At 51.4% G+C, this 23157-nt stretch overlaps 1 pseudogene; it reads left to right on the top strand.

The window, feature by feature from the left end:
- Window positions 1–8727: 8727 nt before the first annotated feature.
- Window positions 8728–15811, top strand: LOC141992615 (regenerating islet-derived protein 4-like; annotated as a pseudogene).
- The last annotated feature ends 7346 nt before the right edge of the window (window positions 15812–23157 follow it).

Genomic DNA, 23157 nt, shown 5'->3' with positions numbered 1-23157 from the left:
AGTGTGGCAGGAAGCCCATATCTTGTGGCTGAGCTAGAGCATTAAGGTGCTAGAGAAGGGGTGGGGCTGGAGGAAAGGTGGGGTGCTCCGTGAGGTGGCAGCAGGAAGAGATGTCAGAGAGACAGCTGGAGACTTGGGCTTGACTCGGGGAAGAGAGATAGGTGAGGAGTCACTGGCTGAACGCCAGACACCAACCATCAGCAAATATTGACCTGCTTTGCACTGCAGTTAAATCACGGCATTTGCCTACAGAATCTTCATCATTCCTCTGCTTCTCAGGGCTGATTATGCGGCTACCAGCCTTTCATAGAATCATAGAATCATAGAATATCAGGGTTGGAAGGGACCCCAGAAGGTCATCTAGTCCAACCCCCTGCTCGAAGCAGGACCAATTCCCAGTTAAATCATCCCAGCCAGGGCTTTGTCAAGCCTGACCTTTAAAACCTCTAAGGAAGGAGATTCTACCACCTCCCTAGGTAACGCATTCCAGTGTTTCACCACCCTCTTAGTGAAAAAGTTTTTCCTAATATCCAATCTAAACCTCCCCCACTGCAACTTGAGACCATTACTCCTCGTTCTGTCATCTGCTACCATTGAGAACAGTCTAGAGCCATCCTCTTTGGAACCCCCTTTCAGGTAGTTGAAAGCAGCTATCAAATCCCCCCTCATTCTTCTCTTCTGCAGACTAAACAATCCCAGCTCCCTCAGCCTCTCTTCATAAGTCATGTGCTCTAGACCCCTAATCATTTTTGTTGCCCTTCGCTGGACTCTCTCCAATTTATCCACATCCTTCTTGTAGTGTGGGGCCCAAAACTGGACACAGTACTCCAGATGAGGCCTCACCAGTGTCGAATAGAGGGGAACGATCACGTCCCTCGATCTGCTCGCTATGCCCCTACTTATACATCCCAAAATGCCATTGGCCTTCTTGGCAACAAGGGCACACTGTTGACTCATATCCAGCTTCTCGTCCACTGTCCCCCTAGATCCTTTTCTGCAGAACTGCTGCCTAGCCATTCGGTCCCTTTCTTAGAAACTAAGCTGCTGTTGATTTAAGGGGCACATGATCCAACCCTAAATCACCCCTAAATCAGCATTATGAACAATTTGACTATTGAGGATAGAATTTAAAACTCTATGGCCTCCCCGGCCATGTTTTTTACAACCATCACAACAATGTCCCATCCACGTGCATCTCTCTATTACGCTGTAATGCCTTTGAGGTCTGATTTAAGAAATCCTCAGCAGACAGCTCATCCCTAGTTCTTCTTACCGAAAACGAAGGGTTGGTTAAATTATGACTCTCCAAACGTAACGTAATCGTCAGGGGCTAGCCTACTGTTATCGTCAAGAATTAATTGTAGCCCCCTGTGTACAGCTTCAATGACCTGCTGAGCTGAATTTATTCGCTCAAGATTGACAAAATGAAATTCCTCACAATACACCGAACCCCCAAATCTAGGTAATTCCCGTTGCCACTTCTCACTCGCTCCATATATGCATCTTTTTGGGGGTCTGCATCTGCATTTTCAGTGTTACTTTGGGGTTCCTCTACGGGACCATCAGCTGGGTCTTCTATGTCAGACGCTACTTGCGAGTCAGACTCCGAGGGGCCACTGTGAGGATCATCAGGAGGAGACGGGGACCCATCTAGAGAGCTTTCTGAGGAATTTTCTAAATCAGACTCTCTCTGAGAATCACCACCGCCCAGCCGGAGCCCAGGGTCAGATTCCGCTTCCCCATTCTCAGACACACCAGTTTGAGAGCCTCCAATAGGGGGCATCTCTTTTTGTTTTTTTCTCCTCATCACCTCTTTAGCCTTTTTTAAATTTTTTACAGCAACCCTGGCCCGTAACTTTTGGGCAGCCATCCGTTTATCCCCCAAACGCTGTCCCCCCTTTTGTTTACGCCTGAACTGATATGGACCCTTGAGGGTGCCCCTTTTACCCAGGCCCCTTTCCACGACTAGTCAGGCTTGCTCGGAGCCCCCCTCTGGAAAAACTGAAGTGTTTTTCAAAAAGTCACCAGCTAGAGCTTTTGCATTTTGGATGTAGTTTCCAGTCCTCCTTTCTTTAAGAACCCCCAAGGTTACAGCTTCCATCAGCTTTCTGAACAAAGAATCATATTTTCCCCAAATCTTTTTAGAATACCGAAGAGCTGTGCCAAGCTTATTGTGTTGGGAGGATGGTTAGCAATAATTTTCAGATACTTCATAAGGAGATACCCCAGCATCCTTGGGTTTTTATTCACAACCCCTAAAGTGCGTGCTCCGGGTTTGTGAATGTATGTGTTTTCGCTCAGAATTTTCTCAGGGTTTGGGGTGGTGTCTACCGCTGAGGAACTGGAGTTGTGTTTGCGTTGTTGCTTTTTACCAGAGTCTTTTGCTTTGTCCTTAGGTTTGTGAAGCAAGGAGATTCTTTTCCCCAAGAATTAGGCAGGCACAGACAACACAGAAGAGGTTTATTTACAGTACCGGGAAGACTGATAAACAGCTTCAAAAATATGGTGCCACAGTGACCAATTATATACTTGTTTTTTATGACTTTATTTGCATTTGTTTTGTACTTACAGAGACAAACATTGTTTTAGAGAGAGAGAGAGAGAGAGATAACACTGAACATGATAATGACAGGAGCAGAACATACGCATAAAACTATTTTGATCACATCAATTATTTATAAAAAGAAAAGGAGGACTTGTGGCACCTTAGAGACTAACCAATTTATTTGAGCATAAGCTTTCGTGAGCTACAGCTCACTTCATCTGATGCATACTGTGGAAACTGCAGAAGACATTATATACACAGAGACCATGAAACAATACCTCCTCCCACCCCACTCTCCTGCTGGTAATAGCTTATCTAAAGTGATCATCAAGATGGGCCATTTCCAGCACAAATCCAGGTTTTCTCACCCTCCGCCCCCCCACAGACAAACTCACTCTCCTGCTGGTAATAGCCCATCCAAAGTGACCACTCCCTTTACAATGTGTATGATAATCAAGGTGGGCCATTTCCAGCACAAATCCAGGTTTTCTCACCCCCCCCACACACAAACTCACTCTCCTGCTGGTAATAGCTCATCCAGCAGGAGAGTGAGTTTGTGGGGGGGGTGAGAAAACCTGGATTTGTGCTGGAAATGGCCCACCTTGATTATTATGCACATTGTAGGGAGAGTGGTCACTTTGGATGAGCTATTACCAGCAGGAGAGTGAGTTTGTGTGTGTATGGGGGTGGGGGGGTGAGAAAACCTGGATTTGTGCTGGAAATGGCCCACCTTGATTATCATGCACATTGTAGGGAGAGTGGTCACTTTGGATAAGCTATTACCAGCAGGAGAGTGAGTTTGTGTGTGTGTGTTTTGGAGGGGGGGTGAGAAAACCTGGATTTGTGCTGGAAATGGCCCACCTTGATTATCATACACATTGTGAAGGGAGTGGTCACTTTGGATGGGCTATTACCAGCAGGAGAGTGAGTTTGTGGGGGGGGGGGGCGGAGGGTGAGAAAACCTGGATTTGTGCTGGAAATGGCCCAACTTGATTATCATACACATTGTAAGGAGAGTGATCACTTTAGATAAGCTATTACCAGCAGGAGAGTGGGGTGGGAGGAGGTATTGTTTCATGGTCTCTGTGTATATAATGTCTTCTGCAGTTTCCACAGTATGCATCCGATGAAGTGAGCTGTAGCTCACGAAAGCTCATGCTCAAATAAATTGGTTAGTCTCTAAGGTGCCACAAGTACTCCTTTTCTTTTTGCGAATACAGACTAACATGGCTGTTACTCTGAAACCTATCAATTATTTATGACTACCTTAAGGCCAAGGGGCGGGGTGGGAGTGAGCGTGCACAGATATCCGGAGAGCTGTGCGGGGGGGGTTGTACTGTTCTTTCTTACCGAGAGGCTGAGTTACTGGGCGGACATCTGGCCATGTAAGTCTATCAAGTGTTTACAGTGGCCACTGTCCTTGGGCCTCTGGTATTCCTGCTTGTTAGTTACGTGGGTTTCTGTCTCAGCTGCTAACTGAATTTTTAACTCCTGCCTAACAGGTTCGACGTATCTAAGCTTTGGACTATCCTGATGCTTCGTCTGGGCTCTTCTGCTGTTTTGCCTCGGCGTTGTTGTTAAAGGTCTCAGAGCAGATTCCTGGTTCTTTGGGGGTTCTGGTGGAGGTGTCCCGTAGCTCCAACTATGACTTCGTCAGGAGAGCTGCCCGTGCCTGATTAGGAAAAAAAACAGAAATGTTCCAAGTTACCGTCAAATAAACATTTTACAAAATTCACCAAAACATAAAGCTTAACTTTACCATCTTTCTCGCCCACACCTATGTATTTGCTTAAAATACAAAACCTCGTAAAATAACCGAACCAATAAGCAAAATATATTTACTGGGCTTCATCCATCCATCAGCCATTGATGCTGGTGAATTTTCCCTTTCAGCTGTCTCTTTCCTTTTTCTTCTGTGCTTGTTTACCCTCTGGTCTAAGGGTCTCTCATGTTTTGACCGTACTGTGGAGCAGACAGCATTATTATCAAATGCATGAAACAGTTTTGTGAACTTAAAAATAAAATACTCATTAGGGTGTTTTCCTATTTAAAAAGTCATAGCTTTAAACAAAATAATCCATTTCAGGCTGTTTTTTATACCATCCTAACTCTTTGTTTCAAACAAAAGTCAAAGTCTGTAGTTAGCAGGATGATTTGATCACTACAACTCTTAATTAATAGATACTTAAGGAATTTAGGCACTCCTCCCCAAACATTCTCTTTTGTGATCTGGGGGGTGAAATTAATTTGCCTACACAACTGGGATGCTTTTGGCTAATGTTTTTTCTTTCAGTTAGAATACAGTTTCCTCTTTCAATGAAAAAACAGAGCACTGTAGGGCCTTCTTACAGTATTAAACAGTAAATCACCATATACGATAATCCTTAATGTCACTGTACCCTCTCTTGAGTGGGGGCACCTTGTAGATATCAATGAATGTCTTGGGATTTTTTTTAAAACATGTGTCTTTCATGCTTAAAGTTTTGGTTTGTTTTGAAATAAAATGGATTTATCACAACCATAGTAAACCCCCTACAAATACTCAGAGCTTTTAAATGTTTGATTGTTCTTACATCAAACGCTTATTTTTATAAAAGTATGGTGGAGGTTTGCGAACCCTTGAAACATTTCAGTTTTGGGTTAGACCCTTCTTTATGTTTGTAAATATATTATTTTAAACTGACTTTGAGTTGCCAGAAAGACTGATGCATAGCATTCAACGAACTCCTGAGGTTATATATAAACTGTCCAATACTATTCTACAAACCCCTGGGGTTATATTTAAACTGTCCAATAGTGTCTACAAACTCCTGAGGTTTTATTTCATTAAATATTAATCAGAACTCATCATCCCCACCAACCCGTCAAACTTAATTACTGGTCACTAAAACGTTTTAACCCTGATGGAAACAAGGGTGGATAATCACATCTGGACCGAGACCAACAGACTCACTGAAGGCAGTAGTGGGAGGGTGTGTGTGGTTCAACAGGGTGAGTCAGTTCGATTGTACTCCAGCACACGTCTTGAACATCCCTGTTTTATACACAATACAGTGGCTTTTTTGCTTTATTTTAAACACATTTTTTTGGTTTTGTTTTCCCCCAGCATTCTACTACCCACAGTGCAGCTTTTTGCTGTAAACAGGTCTCTTTACACAAAGACACAAGAGCTGGGATCTCACAAACTTTAAAAGACATTCAGCCCCTTGAAAACAAACCAAGATGCTCCATCAAAACTTTTATTTTAGGGCCACACAGATCTTCTAACAGAAACACAGATAGTCACAAAGCCTTTTTCAATAGATATGTGTATTTACAGCTACGAAGTTTTACATCACGTGATTGTTCCCTCCCCATTCTCTACCTTAATCCTTTTAGATTGCTTACAAATAGTCTTTCTTAAGCAGGGGTCTGTAACTTTTTGTGCGGACCAGACAGTCAATGTAACACGCTAAGCAGGTATCCTCCAGTTTGGTCATTTTCTTTAAAACACTGTCAGGCTCTCAAGTGCTTTGCGGAGCACAACCTATGGCAATATCAACGTTTAATAAGCTTTCCAAAACCAGGTCAATGCACAGGTCCCGGAGCTTGCAGCCCTCACAATCTTCGAAAAGCTTCTCCCTAAGGCAGCGATTAAGGACAGCATAAACAGCAACATGTACAATCGATTGCATGACTTTTTTACGCTCACAACGTGGCACTGGAAAACGTATAAGTAACATCGGTGGATTTAAGTCTAACTTTTCTACGCACAGGGTTGTAGTTCGTGACCACCTCAGGTGCTCCAGCATGATGAGCCCTGGTACTGTTCATATGATCTAGACCAGGGATCTCAAACTCAAATCACCACAAGGGCCACATGAGGACTAGTACATTGGCCCGAGGGCCGCATCACTGACACCTTTTCATATAGATACAAAAGCCCCCGCCCTCTGTCCCCGGCCCTGCCCCCACTCCACCCCTTCCATGAGGCCCCGACCCTGCCCCGCCTCTTCCCCACCCCCATTCCAACCCCTTCCCCAAAGTCCCCACCCCAACTCCTCCCCCTCCCTGCCCCTATTCCAACCCCTTCCCCAAATCCCTGCCCCTGCCCCACCTCTTCTCCGCCTCCTCTCCCAAGCGCGCAGGTACCCACCTCTCCCCCCTCCCTCCTGGAAAGCCGCCAAACAACTGTTTGGCGGTGGGAAGCGCCTGGAGGTAGTCAGAGGAGCGGGGATGCAGCACGCTGGGGAGGGCGAGTGTGGGTGGTGGATTAGGGGAGCTTGGCAGCCACAGGAAATAACTCCAGGTGGGTGGGAAGCTTGGCGGACTACAGCAAATAACTCCGCGGGCTGTGTGTTTGAGACCCCTGATCTAGTAATTCAGGTATGGACGAGTAATAATCCCAATGTAGATTGAAACTCCGTGTCTTATCTCCAAAGGTGATTTCGAAACTGCCTTCTTCGTTGATACTGGGAGCTCTGACCAACGCCCACCCGCTGAGCTTCTGACCCCAATGACTCCAATCGCCCTACACCAGACTGTACCCGCTGGGGATCCCGCCCACTGACTTCAGTGGGGCTCCAGCTGATTTATACTCCCTGGGGATCTGCCTGGAACTTTTCACTTGACAAGATGGATGGGAGCAGTTGAGCCAGTCAGGACCAGGGCACGATAGCTCCCAACAGGGACACTGATCTCAGGGCTGACAGACGGTGGGGAGGGAACAGCTCTTATTTTGTCTGTTATCTGAGCCCTGCCAAGTACTTCTTCCTGGTCACCTCCCGGCTTGTGGCTTGGTCATGGCTCCTCTTATTTCTGTTTGCCTTGGAATTAAATGATTGTATCCGTCATCAGCACAGATTTGCATGTTTAATATTGACACCTGTTCCCCACCACTTCCCTGGACTGGTCTATAAATGCCCCAGGCACGGCCAGTGTCCCATGCAGGCTGCACTTGAACTGACCTTGCACCAGAGCGGCTACGCAGAGAGATAATCAGGTGAGACCCTGCCTTCCTCCAGCTTCTTCCTCCTTCTGCTCCGGGTGGCTGGTGGCAGCTGATCTGTCACAGGGGAGGGTGCCCTGTGTGTGTCCCCTGATCCAGGGCCATCTCTGTCTCACCCCTTCCTCCCACCCAGCACAGCACTGCACGAGGCACCCTACCGCCATGCGGAGCTGTGTCGAGCTCTCTGCCCCTCCCAGAGCTGGGCCCAGCCTCCAGTCCTGTGTCCAGTCCCCAGTGGAGCATCACTCTGCAGGGTGGCTCTCCCATTGGACCCCTTCTCCCAATCATGGTGCCACGGGGATCCCAACCCCCATCACGAGGTGCAGTAACTATCACCCCCCTCCCCCATCCCAAACACAGGGTGTTGGCTTCCCAGACACTCAATCTCCCTGGAAATGGAAGTATGAGTGTGATTCAAACACCTGTTAGTGGGGGAAAGGCCCTGGGGGTGGGGTCAGTGGGTGTTTTGTGTATCAGGTGCTGGGTGATAACATGAGAGGACTCCATGTTTCTAACACTAAATTGGCTCTCTAGTCAGAGAACTATTGCAGAGATGCTGCATCTGCAGCTGGCATTCCAGCCACGTGCACACAGACTGGCCTCCATCCTGGTGGCCCTGGTGCCTTTTCCAAACTCTTCCTTCCTCCCACCTGTGCTCCCCTCTCCAAGTTCCATGTAGGTGGCTACCATGGGGACCTGCCACCCCAGAACTGGGGAGAGAGGGACAGCAGGAGATGGCAAATGCCCCTTCTGAGAACCGCTTTGTTCTGCAAATGGGACCCTGTTGCTTGAGACCCGGCCTCCCTGCTGCCCTCCGGCTCCTCCCTACCTTAAGCCCTGGTTCAGGGAGTCCCTGGCGGTGCGGCTTGCAGAACACAGCCACTGAGGAGCTGGGTCCTGGCTCCCTGCTTGGTGTCCAGTTCTGTCCCTGGGGCACAGCTCAGTGAGGGCTAGAGGTGGAAGGGTCCTCCAGAACCAGGGACATGGGCTCCGAGCTGGGTCCCCCGGGGCTGGGGGAATGGGATCCCTCTTGGAGCCTTTCTCGCACAGCCAGGCCCTTTAGCAAACATCCCCAGCTCCGAAGCACTTCCCCCTGTGAAATGCCACACAGGGGATAGGGGTCTCCTGAGGGTGCATCTCAGGCTGTCGTGGCCCCATCTCCCTTGTGTGTTTTCTCCCCAGGGGGAGCACGAAGATGGGGCCAGTCGCCTACTTCAGCCTCTGCCTTCTTGGCTGCCTGATCTTTAACCCCTCGCTGGAAGGTGAGTCCCTGCCCGGCCCCTTGTATCTGGAGACCCCAGGATCTATTTTCCCTTGATGGGAAATGAATTTATTTCACCACTAATCCGGACCCCAGAGAGGCTGCTTCCCGCTGCCCCTGGCTCTGAGTGCCGGGGGAATCCCTGAGCCCTCCTGGAGCTGAGTGTGAGAGACAGGCTGGGAGCTAGACCCTCCCCGATCTCCTGCTGCAGCTTAGAGGGTGACTCTCCCCACCGGGGCAGAGGGGTCCCATCCCAACCAGGGAGCAGAATGTGCCAATAACATCCCAAACGAGTGACCGCCATCTCTTTTCAGGGGGCTCAAAATGGCACCTCTTCGTGAGCTCGATCCCTGTGCTATGGATAATCCAAACCCTTCCCCCCTCCTCCTGTGCCAAGAAGAGTCCTGGGACTCACAGACTATTTCTCTCCCCCGGCCCCCCCTTCCTTACTTATCCCCACCAATCTCTGCACTTACTCCACATGCTCCTAATCCCTCCCCCCACCCACCTGTCACTAGCTCCCTGCCTTCCCTGCCCTCTCTGGGCCCTCAGCTATCAGAGAACCATAGAAATGGGGGGCTGGAAGGGACCTGCAGAGGTCACCTTGTCCAGCGCCCCCCCCATGCTAAGGCAGGATCAAGTAAATCTACATCATCCCTGACAGGTGTTTGTCCAACCTGTTCTTAAAATCCTCCAGTGACAGGGAACCCACAACCTCCCTCGGAAGCCTCTTCCAGAGCTTAACTACCCTTAGTGTCAGGAAGTTTTTTCCCAGTATCTAACCTAAATCTCCCTGCTGCAGATTAAGCCCATCGCTTCTTATCCTACCCTCAGTGGATATGGAGAACAATTGTTCTCAATCCTCTTTATAACAGCTGTTCTCTGCTCACCCCTCAGTCTTCTTTTCTATAGACTGAACATGTCCATTTTTTTAAACTTTCCTCACAGGTCAGGTTTTTAAACCTTTTAGCATTTTTGTTGCTCTCCTCTGGACTCTCCCCATCTTATCCACGTCTTTCTGAGAGTGCGGCACCCAGACCTGGACACAGAACTCCCGCTGAGACCTCGCCAGAGCCGAGTAGAGCGGGACACTAACCATCTGTGTCTTCCATACAACACTCCTGTTAACGCACCCCAGAACGATATTAGCCTTTTTCTCAATTGCATCACACTGTTGACTCATATTTAACATGTGATCCACTAGAATCTCCAGATCCTTCTCAGCAGTACTACTGCCTAGCTAGTTATCCCCATTTTGTAGTTATGCTTCTGATTTTGCCTTTCTAAATGAAGTACTTTGTACCTGTCTTGATTGACGTTCTTCTTGTTGATTTCAGACCAAGGTTCCAGTTTCTTAATGCCATTTGGATTCTAATCCTGTCCTCCAAAGTACTGGCAACCCCTCCCGGCTGGGTGTCATCTACAAAAATTTATAAGCATACTCTCCACTCCATTATCCAAGTCATTCATGGAAATGTTGAATAGTACCAAACCCCGGACAGACCCCTGGGGGACCCCACCAGACATGTCTGCCCAGTTCGACAGTAAACAAGTACACCTCCCCAGTTACTCTTTGAGTAGGGTCTTCCAAACAGTTGTACAACCACCTTATAGTAATTGCATCTGGATCACATTTCTACAGTTTGCTTATGAGAACATCATATGGAACTGTCAAAAGCATTACTAAAATCAAGATACACCAAGTCTACAGCTTCCCCTCTTTCCAGGAGCCCCGTTAAAGAAGAAAATTAGGTTGGCTTGGCATGATTTGATCTTGACAATTCCATGTTGGCTTTTTCTTTTAACCTAATCATCCTGTAGATGCTTACAAATTTATAGTTTCATAAATTGGTCCAGTATATTTCCAGGTTTTGAAGTTAAGCTACTGGTCTATAATTTCTCAGATCTTCTTTGTTCCCCTTTTAAAAGACAGTTAATATGGTTGCCTGTCCTTCCTGAACAAGCTATAACTTTCTCTATATTCCAGTCATGAGATTTATCCCACCAAGTGCCGATTAAGTCATATACTAATACTTCCAGTTCTTCCATTTATTCCCCTTACTCCTTGCATTTGTGTATAGACATCTGAGATGCAGAGCAGATTCCTGCACTGTTATCTCTCTTCTTGCTCCTATGATTCAATTGTAATTTTCCATTTCCCTCCCAACATTTAGCCTTCTGATAAGGTCACCTGTGGGATTTTGTCACCTGCCACTTTTGAATCTACTTCAAAGCCCTCCTCACTAGGTTGGCAAATCGGTGTGTGGGTGTCCCTTCAGCATCTACTATACTCCAGTGCCCCCAACTTAACCTCTGCTCCCAGTCCCACCAGTATCCCCATGACACCCAGTGCTCTCCATCCTCATCCCACAGTCTCCTGTGTACTCTGACTCAACCCCCTTGATGCCCGTCCCCGTCAGGTTCCCCAGTGCTCCTGCACAGAAGATAGGAGGCGACCATCTTCCTTGAGGACAGCCCAGCTCCTGTCCCCTTGGAAGGGAGACAGTGGTAATTCTTACTAGGACAGCCTCACTGACAAAGGTGGCAAGGGAGGGGCAGCTGTTTTAACTGAGTGGCTTCAGCCCCACTGAAGGTAACAGGAGAAAGTGGCCATTTTGACAGAGGACAAAATTTCACAGCATTTTTGGAGATCCAAATAAGCTAGAATGACGGCAACTGACAGCTCTTCTCCCATTCTCTTCTCCAAAACAGCCTCTCCCCACAGTGTCCTCTCTCCCCGTCTGGGACCAGAAATAGGGGTCACACCCTGTCCTAGTAGCTAGCTGCACTACAACGACCACTGCTATGGGTTCTTCCCCAAAAAGATGACCTGGTCAGCAGCTGAGGTATGAGGCTCTTCTCAGGGATCCACAGAGTGGAGCAGGTTAGTTGGGAGGGGCAGGGCCTGAAGGGGTTTGGTGACATCACCTCTGGTCCCTGGGTGTATCCCTGCAAAGGTGGGGTGGGGAAGGCTGGTGCCAGGCCCTGGGGCTCGGGAAGAGGCACTGAGATGGGGCTCTCTCCCCTCACAGCCGTCCCTGCTCCGGCTGCAGCCTGGTGGGGCAGGACCCCACACCGGTGCCAAACAGCGTCCTCCTGCAGGGGGGTAACAGGCCTCACTGATGTCCCTGCTGCAGGTGCAGTGTCAGCTTCACCGCAAAGGGGCCCATCTCACCTCCATTCTCACTGAGGCAGAAAGGGACCTGGTGGCCCACTATATAGCCAAGTCAGGCTCCAAGGATTACGTCTGGATCGGACTCCATGACCCCAACAAGGTGAGTGCCCAGCGCCTGGTTTGCCTCTGGCAGTTGCGTCTCCCATTGGCTATTTCCCAGGGGCTGTGCAGAGACCCTGGCCCATGAGTCCTTCCTAGGGGCTGCCAGGCTCAGTTCCCTGTAGCCTATGAAGTGCCCCGCAGGCGCTCAGGGAACCCACCCGGATGGGACCTGCCATGGCCGGGGGAGGGGCACTCCTCCCCCAGCCCCAACTCAGCCCCAGACCTGCCTCAGCCAGGGGAGGCGGCCCCTCCCCAGGCCCCAATCCAGCCTCAGCCCTGGCCTTCCATGGCTGGGGGCAGGGCACCTATCCCATGGCCCCAGCCCCAGAGCTGCTGAGGGGAGGGAGAGCTGGGGCCATGGGATAGGTCCTGTGAACCAATATGGAGGTGATGTGTCACATATCACCTCCATATTGGTGCACATAACTGTGATGAAGTGGGAATGTTCTTAATGTTTTCTTTGAATATTGTGTGGGTGCCTCAGTTTCCCCTATGAATTTCTTAAGTATCCAAGTGATGAGATAAGGGTGTGTGATTGTTGCGGAGCCCTAGAGGGCAGGGGTGTGCAGTGGTCTACACAGAGAATGGCTAAAACCCTGTCTTGTGGCAACTGATGGCCTGGGCCCCTCCCCTGCCAGGTGCCAACTGAAGGTGTTGGAGAACAAAGAGACCAGGTGGCCTCCTTGCCCAGGAAAGAGACAAAGGCCAGAGGATGGGCTGGAGGGAGTTTCAGTTTGAAGCTGGCTGGGGAAATGGAGGGAGACCCAGCACTGGGGTCTGGGCTCCCTGCCCCCCAAGATGGACCTGACTGAGGGGTCCTGTTCTCTGTACCTACAAGCTCTGTTTTGGACTGTATTCCTGTCGTCTAAAAAACCTTCTGTTTTACTGGCTGGCTGAGAGTCATGGTGAATCACAAGAAGAGGCGGGTGCAGGGCCCTGACTCCTCCACACTCCGTGACAAGTGGTGGCAGAAGTGGGATGTACTGCACCCAGTAGATGGCACTTCCTGCAGTAAGTGACTGGGAAGCAGTAAAACAAAGGGGGATTAACAAGGACAAGGCGTGCTGAAGGCTCAGAAAGGAGTAGTTTCAGGGGCTGGAGGAGCTACGCTTAACCCCTGGGAGTGCGTGACCAGTGATACCCTGGGGACTGCGGTGAGTGGTTCCAAGGTCAGAGGAGTCTGCGGCTTGATCCTGGGAGAGAGAAGGGCTGTTGCAGTAATGGAGTCCCCCTGGGGACTCTGGCGAGCATTTCCAGGGGCAGAGGAGTCTGCTGCTTGGCCCTGGGAGAGAGGTGGTGACCTCAAGAAGGGCTGGCACACTAGGGGTTCTTCCTGGAAATTGTGGGGAGCTGAGAGCACACAGGCCTGCGAGTCCACAACAACTTGGGAACAGCAAAATGATGGCCTATCACCATCTCCTGAAGAAGGACATTGTAACCCTGTGCAAAAAGAGAGGGTTACGCATTGGAAAGTTCACCACAGTTAACCCTGCAGCTGGAGGATGATGACCGCTCCAAGGAGCAGATTCCTGACCCAAATGGGGCTACAAGAGGGTCTGGGAGCAGCTGGAGCAGTAGCCAGGCTTCCCCAAGACACTTGTCCCCGACCAGACGGGGGTCCTCACGATCGGGTTCCCCATCAGGTGGTCAGAGATGGATGGGATTGGAGCTGAGTCCGAGAGAGCTGGAGGACAGTGAGAAGGAGCGAGAAGACTGTGAGAGACAGCGAGAGCCCGAGAAAGAGCTGCAGAAGCAGCAGCAGCATGAATGGCGATGGTGGAGCGGAGAGGCATAAGGGACCTCCCAGGGGTGAGCAGGGATAGACCCTGGGGTGCCATTTCTGCAGGGAACCTCGATACTAATTTGCTGCCCCTGGTTAAGGGCGGGGGGATGTGCATGCCCACCTCACTGCCTTCAAGCAGGCTGGTGATTTGAACCAGGGGGGTCCTGCGGAAAAGCCCCGATATCTAGCTCCCTTGCGGGGTCCCAAGGCCATAGATGCCGTCAGCCAGATGGGTGGGGTGGTGGACAGGCTTCCACTCCTGGCCCCGGCCTATATGTCTGCGTGGACAATCCTGGGCTCAGGCCCCTCCCACCCCCCAGTGGGAGGAGAAGGTGATGGTCAATGGGGAGACATTCCTGGGGTGGTAAGACCCTGGGACACAGAGAACTGTTGTCAGGCCCCGGGTGGTGCACCCCCCCAGATGCTGCAGGGCTGAGAGACCTGGGTAAAGGTGCCAGGTATGAAGCCCCTCACCCTGCCTATGGCTCAGATCCCTGTGCAGTCCCAGGAGGGTCGGGCTGGCTGGTGGTTGGGGTTCTCCAGGATATCAGCTGTGAGACCCTGATGTGGGGTGACTGTGTCTCTTTGGGACAGGATCCAGGCCCGGCTCCTGTAACGGCCAAAGGTTTGAATTTGAATCCAGGGAACCAATTGGCAGAGAGGGAAATGGTCAGTGAAAATGCAGATGACCTGGCTGGCAGGGGGGAGGCGCTGCTAGGCTCGGGCTACCTGCCTGCCTGTAACCAGAGCCCTGGGGCCGAGTGGGACAGAGAGATGCTCCCCACCCCCCTGCACACCGGAGAGGGGGCTCACGCTGGCTCTGATGCTGTGACCAAAGCAGCGAGCTTGCTGCCTGCCCCCACGGGGACAGCCAGGGCAGCGCTGAGCATGGGGGGAGCTGAGACCCCAGCTGAGCGGGGGGACCCACAGGCAGGGCAGGTCAGCTGCCAACCAGGTTTGCCTTGTCCAGAGGCGCGGCTGGGAAGTGATCCCACGGCAGGGAGGGAGCGACCAGGGATAGGGCTCAGCGGGGCTGTGACCCTAGGCCCAGCCCGCGAGAGGGAGCAGGTCCCACTCCCTTCCCCAGCAGCTGAATCCCAGACCGAGCTGCAGAAGGATCCCTCCTTGGAGGAGCTGAGGGAACGTGCTGGCCACAGCGCTGCAAACCCCCATGGGGAAGGCTGCAGGGACAGATTCCCGTGGGAGAAGGGATTCCTGTACCAGGAAGGGGCTCCCCAAGGGGAAGTAGAACTGTGGGGGGTCAGGAGGCAGCTGGGGGTGCCCCAGAAGTATCACCGCAGGCTGTCGTACCTGGCCCACAATGTCCCTCGCTCGGGACACCAGGGGATCCAGGCCCCAGGCAGCAGCTGCTGCAGAACTGTGACTGGCCCGGAGTCTGGGACGCGGCCCAGCGGCACGGCAGGTCCTGCGACGCCCGGGGGGAAGGCCGGGATAAGGGAGAAGCCCCCTTGAGACCCCTGCCCATCACAGAGGAACCTTTCCAGAAGGGGGCTATGGACATAGTGGGGCCCCTCAGCAAGGCGACCCGGTCAGGGAAGAAATACGTCCTGGGGGTGATGGATTTTGCCACCCGCTACCCGGGGCGGTGGCTCCGTCCTCCACCGAGGCAGACACCAGGACAGACGCGCTGCTGACCATCTTCAGCAGAGAGGGGGTCCCCAGCAAGGTCCTTAAAGACCGGGGGTCCAATGACGTCAGCCCTGCTCCAGGGCTTGTGGGAGAAATGGGGGGTCTGGCCCACCTGGGCCTCTGCATGTCACCCTCAGTCCAACGGGCTGGTGGAGAGAGTTTATGGGACCCTCAGGATGATGCTGAGGACTATTATGAATCAGCATCCGCAGGACAGGGACAAGGACCTGCCCCACCTGTGGTACAGGGAAGTGCCCCAGGAATCCACTGGGTTCTTCCCTTTGAGCTGCTGTATGGGAGGAGAGTGAGGGGATCCCTGGACCCGGTAAGGGACAGTCGGGAGGAGAAGGGGGAAGACCCCTGGTGGATCTCTTCCCTGAGATGGGAGCCAATCCTCCCGTCGGGTGTGCCCCATTCAGAGTCCCCACTCAGCTGGGGTCGCATCCCACTGGAGCCTGCTCCTCCCATCCCAACACAAGACTGCTGCCTGGGATCAGGCTCTTGTGCGCAGTTGGGTGATTGGCTTCCCATGGCTGGAGCCGCCCGGCCCCCTTCCCTCCCCGGCCGCATGTCACCACTCCCACCCCCAAACAAGCCTGCCCCACCCCCACCAGTTCCTGCTCCCTGTGTGACCTGGGGCCAGCGGGCAGGGAGGAGGCACCGAGCCAGCTGGGCCACAGTGCGGCAGCGACGCGGGCAGCAGGTAGAAAAGGGCAGCGCAAGGGGCTCCCTGCGTCTGCCCATGCCTGTGTGGTGCTGCTTCACTTCAGGTGAATCCCAAGCGGTGGGGGATGGAGCCAGCCGCAGGGACTGGGGAGCGGGACTGTGGGGCACAGCGGCTCCCCACCCCTGTGCGGGAACAGCACCCTGAGCCCCACTGCTGGCAGACAGGCCAGCGGACGTCAGGCCAGGGTACCGGAGGGGATGGAAGACACTTGCCCCCAGAGGCTCAAGTCAAGACTGGGGACATCTGAGGTCTGTGCTGTGTTTTTTAAATACAATGTTGGCAACCCTAGCCGGCTGGGAGGAGTCACGCCAGCGCCCGACCCCACACCGCGCCTGGCTGGCTGGGGAAGGAAGCCACGGCTCCACACACAGGCTATGGTCCTCGGTGGGGATCCCACGGCCCTTGGGTGCTGAACGCACAGGGCCCAGACACACAGCTGAGCTCAAGGCATCTGGCTCCACCAGCCGTATACCCCTGGTACCCACTGGGCGTGCGCTACCATAACCCACAGCAGCGAGCGCCCCTCTGCCCTCCTCCTGATCGCCATGGGGGGCCACCGAGCTGTGAGCCCGCTGCTGGGGGCTGCCAGGAGGTGGCACCACGTGTGTCCCTGCTGTGAGGGCCTGGGGTAAGGGCCATGGTTCTAGCGGTTGCCGTGGAGGCCAGGAACCCCCTCCTGTCGCTGGGTTCTCTTGGCACAATCTACCTTTTGTAACCCATGTTGGATTCTATCCAATTACCATTTGCCTCTGTGTCCTTCACTACTCTCTCCTCAACATTTGTTCCAAGACCTTGCACACAGTTGAGGTCAAATTAACAGGCCTGTAGTTTCCTTGATCACCTTTTTCCCCCGTCTTCAAAATAGGTATTATGTTAGCAATGCTCCAGTCACAGGGTACGACCCATGAGTTTACAGATTCATTAAAAATCCTTGCTATTGGGCTCCCAATTTCGTGTGCCAGTTCCTTTAATATTCTTGGATGGAGACTATCCAGGCCCCTGATTTAGTCCCATGAAGACAGTGGTCCCTAATCTGTGGGGCACACCCCCTAGGGCAGGCATGAAGGAATGTTTGGAGGGCCGGGCCAGCCGCCATGGGAGCAGGGAAGCAGTGCCACCCAGCCCCACTCTGCCCTCTGTTCCGGCCCCGCCTCTGGCCCCAGCCGCACCTTCGGCCTGCAGCTCCCAGCCCCATTCCTGGCTGCGGCCCCCAGCTGCAGCTCTGGCCCCGGCTCCCAACCACGGGCCCACCCTGGCCCCAGCCCCAGCCCTGGCTCCGAACCACAGCTCTGGCCCCACTCCCAGGCCTGGCTCTGGCCCCGCTCCTGACCCTAGCTCCCGGTAATGGGGGCAAACCAATTTCATTACAGGTAAGGGGTGGCGAGAACTAAAAAGTTTGATGTATTAAGCTGTTTGACTTCCACCTTGGATGTGGTATTTTTGTATTTCTGTAACCTCGTTCCCATTGCCCCTACTCATTGCCTCTACCCCCAAGCTCTTCATTAGCCTCATTAAAAACTGACGCAAAGTATTTGTTTAGGTGTTGGGCCATGCCTAGATTATCTTTAATCTCCACCCCATCCTCAGTGCTTGGTGGTCCCACTTCTTCTTCCCTTGTTTTCTTTTTACTTCTAGAGCTATAGTACCTTTTACTAGTGGTTTTAATTTCCTTTGCAGGGTCACCATCCAACTCTGCTTGGCTCTTGGCAGTTCTCACTTTATCCTTACACTTTCTGACCTCCAAGAGGCCGCTTTCCTTGCTGATCCCTCCCTTCTTCCATTCCTCGCAGATCTTTCTGCCTTCTCTTTAGCATCACTTTGAGATGCTTGGTCTGCAACCGTTCCCTGTGAATTTTCTCCCCTTGCTTGGGATGCAGGCTTCAGATAGTTTCTCCAACTTTGACTTAAAGTAACTCCAAGCCTCCTCCACATTCACATCCTTGAGTTCGTCAGTCCAGTCCACTTCCCTCGCCAATTCCTTTCATTTTTTTAAGTTTACCCTTTTGAAATTTTTTAAAGTTTACCCTTTACCCTTAGTTGCAGATCTGTTTTGGTTTATCCTTCCATTTAGTTTAAACTGAATTAGCTCATGATCACTCAAACCAAGGTTGTCCCTGACAACCAGCTCTTCTATGGCTTCCTCACTACTCACCAATACTAAATCAGAAACGGCATCACCTATTTATAAGGTCTAAACACCAAACACCTTCTTACAACACTAATATCTGTCTTAACAACACTAACATACAGGCAAGCCAGACTGGTTCCAGCTATGTATTTCTCAGTGATCAGTGAGGCCTGGGGCCCAGGCATGAGCTGGCACCTGCTCGGCCAGCATCTCACCCACACTGCTTAATATAGCTCTCCTATCTGATGATTTACACAGTCACAGAGTCTTACAATGCAAATGCTGAAATATCGCCCTATAACATGGGACACAGATGGTGTATGTGAGATGAATGCTGGTAGCAACTCACGAGCGTTCCATACATTCTAAACCCTCAACACATTCTTATCATTCTAATACAGGAGCTCCTCACTTAAAGTCGTCCCGGTTAACGTTGTTTCATTGTCACGTTGCTGATCAATTAGGGAACATGCTCGTTTAAAGTTGTGCAATGCTCCCTTGCAATGTCGTTTGGCAGCTGCCCGCTTTGTCCACTGCTTGCAGGAAGAGCAGCCCATTGCAGCTAGCTGCTGGGGGCTTGGAACCAGGGTGGGCCGGCAGCCCCCCTATCAGCTCCCCACTCCCCTAAGTTCCCTGTGGGGCAGCCACCCAGCAGGCTATCAATTGCCTGCAGTTCAGCTGTCCCTCCCCCCACTGCCGTGTGCTGCTCCTGCCCTCTGTCTTGGAGCTGCTCCCCAAGCCTCCTTCTTTCTGGGGGAGAGGGAGGCTAATGTCAGGGTGTCCCCCTCCCCCTTGCTCCTGCACCCCGTGTACCCCATCTCCATAGAGCAGGGGGACACATGACAGGGCTCAGGATGGAGGGAGCTTCCTGGCAGCAGCTGTGGTCTCAGCTTGCTGATTAACTTAAAAAGGCAAAGTACTTAAGAGTGGGTCAGCATACTTAAAGGGGAAATGCGCATCTCTCTCTCTCACACACTCACACACAGTGTGTGTGTGTCTCTGTCTCTCTCTGCCAGGCTGTCTCCCCTCCCTCCATTCGTGCTGCCTTGTAGAGTGTGAGGCTACAGTAACAATGTGTTAACCCTTGAGGGCTCAGCCGAGGGCTAGTTCATCATTTAGCAGTAAGGCGTTCCCTGGGAAACATCCCGCCCTCTGACTCCTCAACCAAGCTTCACAATCATCATTGCTGTGTATAGTATAAAATTGTTTGTTTAAAACTTATACTCTGTGTGTGTGTGTGTGTGTACATATATATATATATAATATAGTCTTTTGTCTGGCAAAAAAAAAATTTCCCTGAACCTAACCCCCCTATTTACATTCATTCTTATGAGGAAATTGGCTTAACATCGTTTCACTTAAAGTCGCATTTTTCAGGAACAGAACTACAACGTTAAGTGAGGAGTTACTGTACCTGTTTTAACGACCCTAACACCCAGGTGAGCCGGCCTAATTACAGCTCTGTATTCTCTGGGGATCTTGGCATGAGCTGGCCCCTGGTCTGCCAGCATCACAATCAGCCTGAGCGACAAGGGGGGAAATAACATTTCCAATAGTTCCCATGTGTTAAGGCCAGATGGGTCTGATCTCCTGTAAAACACAGGCCAGAGTATCTCCCCAGCTGAGTCTGGCAGGAAGCCCATAGCTCATGGCTGAGCTAGAGCATGAAGGTGCTAGAGAAGGGGTGGGGTGGAGGAAAGGTGGGATGCTCCGTGAGCTGGCAGCAGGAAGAGATGTCAGCGAGATAGCGGGAGAGTTGGGCTTGACTGGGGGAGGAGAGGTAGGTGGGGAGTCACTGGCTGAATGGCCAGAGACCAAATCATCAGCAAATATTGACCTGCTTTGCATTTCAGCTGGAGCAGAGCATTTGCCTACAGATTCTTATCATTTCTTTACTTCTCAGGGCCGATTAAGTGGCCACCAGCATTTCTTGGAAACTAAGCTGCTGTTGATTTAAGGGGCACATGATCTTGCCCCAAATCAGCATTCATCCCTGCTGCGGGGACACTGGTGCTCTGCAGGCAGCCCATGGGGAGAATCAGTGAGAGGCAATGGGGGTGCAAAGGGAAGGACCTCCCTGCTCACAGACACATTTGCCATGCTCCAGATAATTGCATTTAGCTGGCATTGGGGCAGTGCAGTGTCGGGGAGGGATTGGACCCTAGGACCGGCCTGAGGCTCAGCAGAGCAGCTGCTTCCTATCAAGGGCTGCCAGGGTGGGGAAGTAGACATTCAAGCCTCCCCAAAGTAACGTCACCCCGACCCTGCCCACAATGCATCCCCTGCATCCCCTCCCCAATGCAGACGTCATCAGCTGCCTCCAGAGCCCAGATGCCCGCTCACCCCTTCCGGCTGGGCAATGGCCGCCTCTGCCCCTTCCCCAGCAGCCAATAGTCCCCACCCCTTCCCTCACCCCTTCTGCAACGCAGCAACATGCTGCCAAGCCAGCGCCCTGCACCAGCTGGGAAATCCGGGGCTGGGGCTTAAAACAGAGGGAATCCGAGTCTGAGAGGAACAGGGCGAGGATGCTGGTTCTTCACTTTCCTGCTGAATTCAACGGAAACCTGCGTTTCCGAGAGACCGGTGACTCTGCCACCGAATCTCCAGCCTGTCCCACAGCAGCGCTGCAGAAAGTGAGGAGGGAGGAACCTTGCTGCAGATTTTACTGCCAGCTTGGCCCTGAGGATGGGGTAGAGACGTGCAAATCATCAGTATTTTGGTTCAGTGACTGAGCTGAAAAACCAAAAGGAAAAAAATTGAGACTCTGGCAAAAAGAAAACATTTTGTTTCGGGTCAAAGAAATGTTTCGTTTCATTCTTGATGTTTTCAAACCTTTTTAAAAGTTTCTGTAAAATAAAACTCAATGCAATGCCAAAATGGCTTTCTCAAATGGAAAGTCAAAATGTTGCGTTTGAGAAAGGCCGAGACAAACCATTTCGACATTTCCAAAATGTGTTCATTATAATCCAACAGAACCATTATCCAGAATCGACCTGAGTTCAGGAATTGTTGCAGTTGACCTGCATCTGCATTTTTCAGCACAAAAATAATTTGTATAAAAAATTCTCTATACACAGGGTCCTAGCCAGAGTTACCATGGGGTAGTGCTGATCGGTGTTCATGAGTGGGTCTCTCTTAAGAAGAGACCATGGTATAGCGGTATCTGAGAGCTGCTGCCCCACACCCCATCCTCTCCTACAGCCCCCTGTTCCCAGGCAGCACCCACGTGGGCATATGGGCAGAGCTGAAGGCTCAGCCACGCAATCCCCCTCTCAGTGTTGAAAGAGAACTGGAGCAAATGAGTGAAACTGCAGCTCTCAGCCAGACCTTCTATGTGAGAAGAATACGGACCCCTGAAGAGCCCACTTTCCCCACCCTGCCTGGGACTGCAGGTGCCGGGGGTCCCACAGTGAGGCCCAAATTGTTTAGATATTTTGGCTCTGCCCCCTCCTTTGGTGCCTTTCACTGAACTTCTGGGTGTTTGACCATCCCTAAGGAGGGTTCAACAGCTGCAAAATGGGCCAGTGGGCAGCTACTGGCTTCTGGGGGTTGATCATAATTATTCTATAACATGTGATAGTCAGGGTGAGCAATAAAGCTGGCTACTATATGTGCAGGGGCTGATAACAGGTTCCAGAAATGGCAGTAAACTGTGAATCAGTGTTTGCTGAGGGAAACATTTCTGAGGCAAACCTTTGGAGACGAGGATGTTAATTGTATTTGATGTCTGTTGCAGGAACTGGTAAATAATGAAGAGGACAGGTCATTGGTATGTGTTTTAGTACAGCTAAATGGAAATGTAGACATCTAGGAACAAAGAACATAGGCCAGACTTACAGGATGCAGGACTCTGCCCTGTAAAAGATTTGGGGGTGGGGATGGATAATCAGCTGAACATGAGCTCCCGGTGCGACACTGTGGCCTAAAGCGCTCATGGGATCCTAGGATACATAAACAGGGGAATCTCATTTAGCAGTGGAGAGGTTATTTTTTCCTCTGTGTTTGGCAGTGGTGCCACTGCGGCTGGAATCCTATCGCCAGTTGTGGTGCCCACAGTTCAAGAAAGACGTTGATACCTTGGAGAGGGGTCAGAGAAGAGCCACGAGAACAATTAAAGGATTAGAAAACCTGCCTTATTGTGATAGATTCAAGGAGCTCAATCTGTTTAACTTAACAAAGAGAAGGTTGGGGTGACTGGATCATTCTATCAGTACCTACATGGGGAACAAATATTTAGTGATGGGCTCATCAGACTAGCAGACAAAGGTGCAACACAGTCCAGCGGCTGGAAGTTGAAGCTAAACAAGTTCAGACTGGAAATGAGGCATGAATTTTTAACAGTGAGGGTAATTGGAACAACTTACCAAGGGTCTTGGTAGAGTCCCCATCACTAGCAATTTTAGAATCAAGATTGGATGTTTTTAATAAGCTCTGGTCTAGGAATGATTGTGGGGCAGGTCTCTGGCCTGTGTTTTACAGGGGGTCAGACTACATGATCACAATGTTTCCTCCTGGGAATGGAATCTATCCATAAAATTCGTATTAGGAGTCGGCTGGTGCTTGGAAATGAAATGAGTGAAGTTACCCTTGTCATGAATTCACAGGGTCTGGTCTATGCCCGACCTTTTTAAACAGTCTCTGGAGCACAACCCCTTTGGTCTGTTGGACCCCAAATGTCCAAGCTGTTGCACAAGGGCAGGCCCATGACTTCAATGATTCCAAGTCTGGGCTTTTGGCTCCAGCAGCCCCCGTGTCTGTCTGTGGCTCCCTGCAGCAAGTCCACCTGAAGCCAGACTCCT

This window comes from Natator depressus, chromosome 1, assembly GCF_965152275.1.
Source record: "Natator depressus isolate rNatDep1 chromosome 1, rNatDep2.hap1, whole genome shotgun sequence".
Lineage (NCBI taxonomy): Eukaryota > Metazoa > Chordata > Testudines > Cheloniidae > Natator > Natator depressus.
Note: the sequence above shows the minus strand (reverse complement) of the source record. Positions and strands in the feature narration are given on the sequence as shown.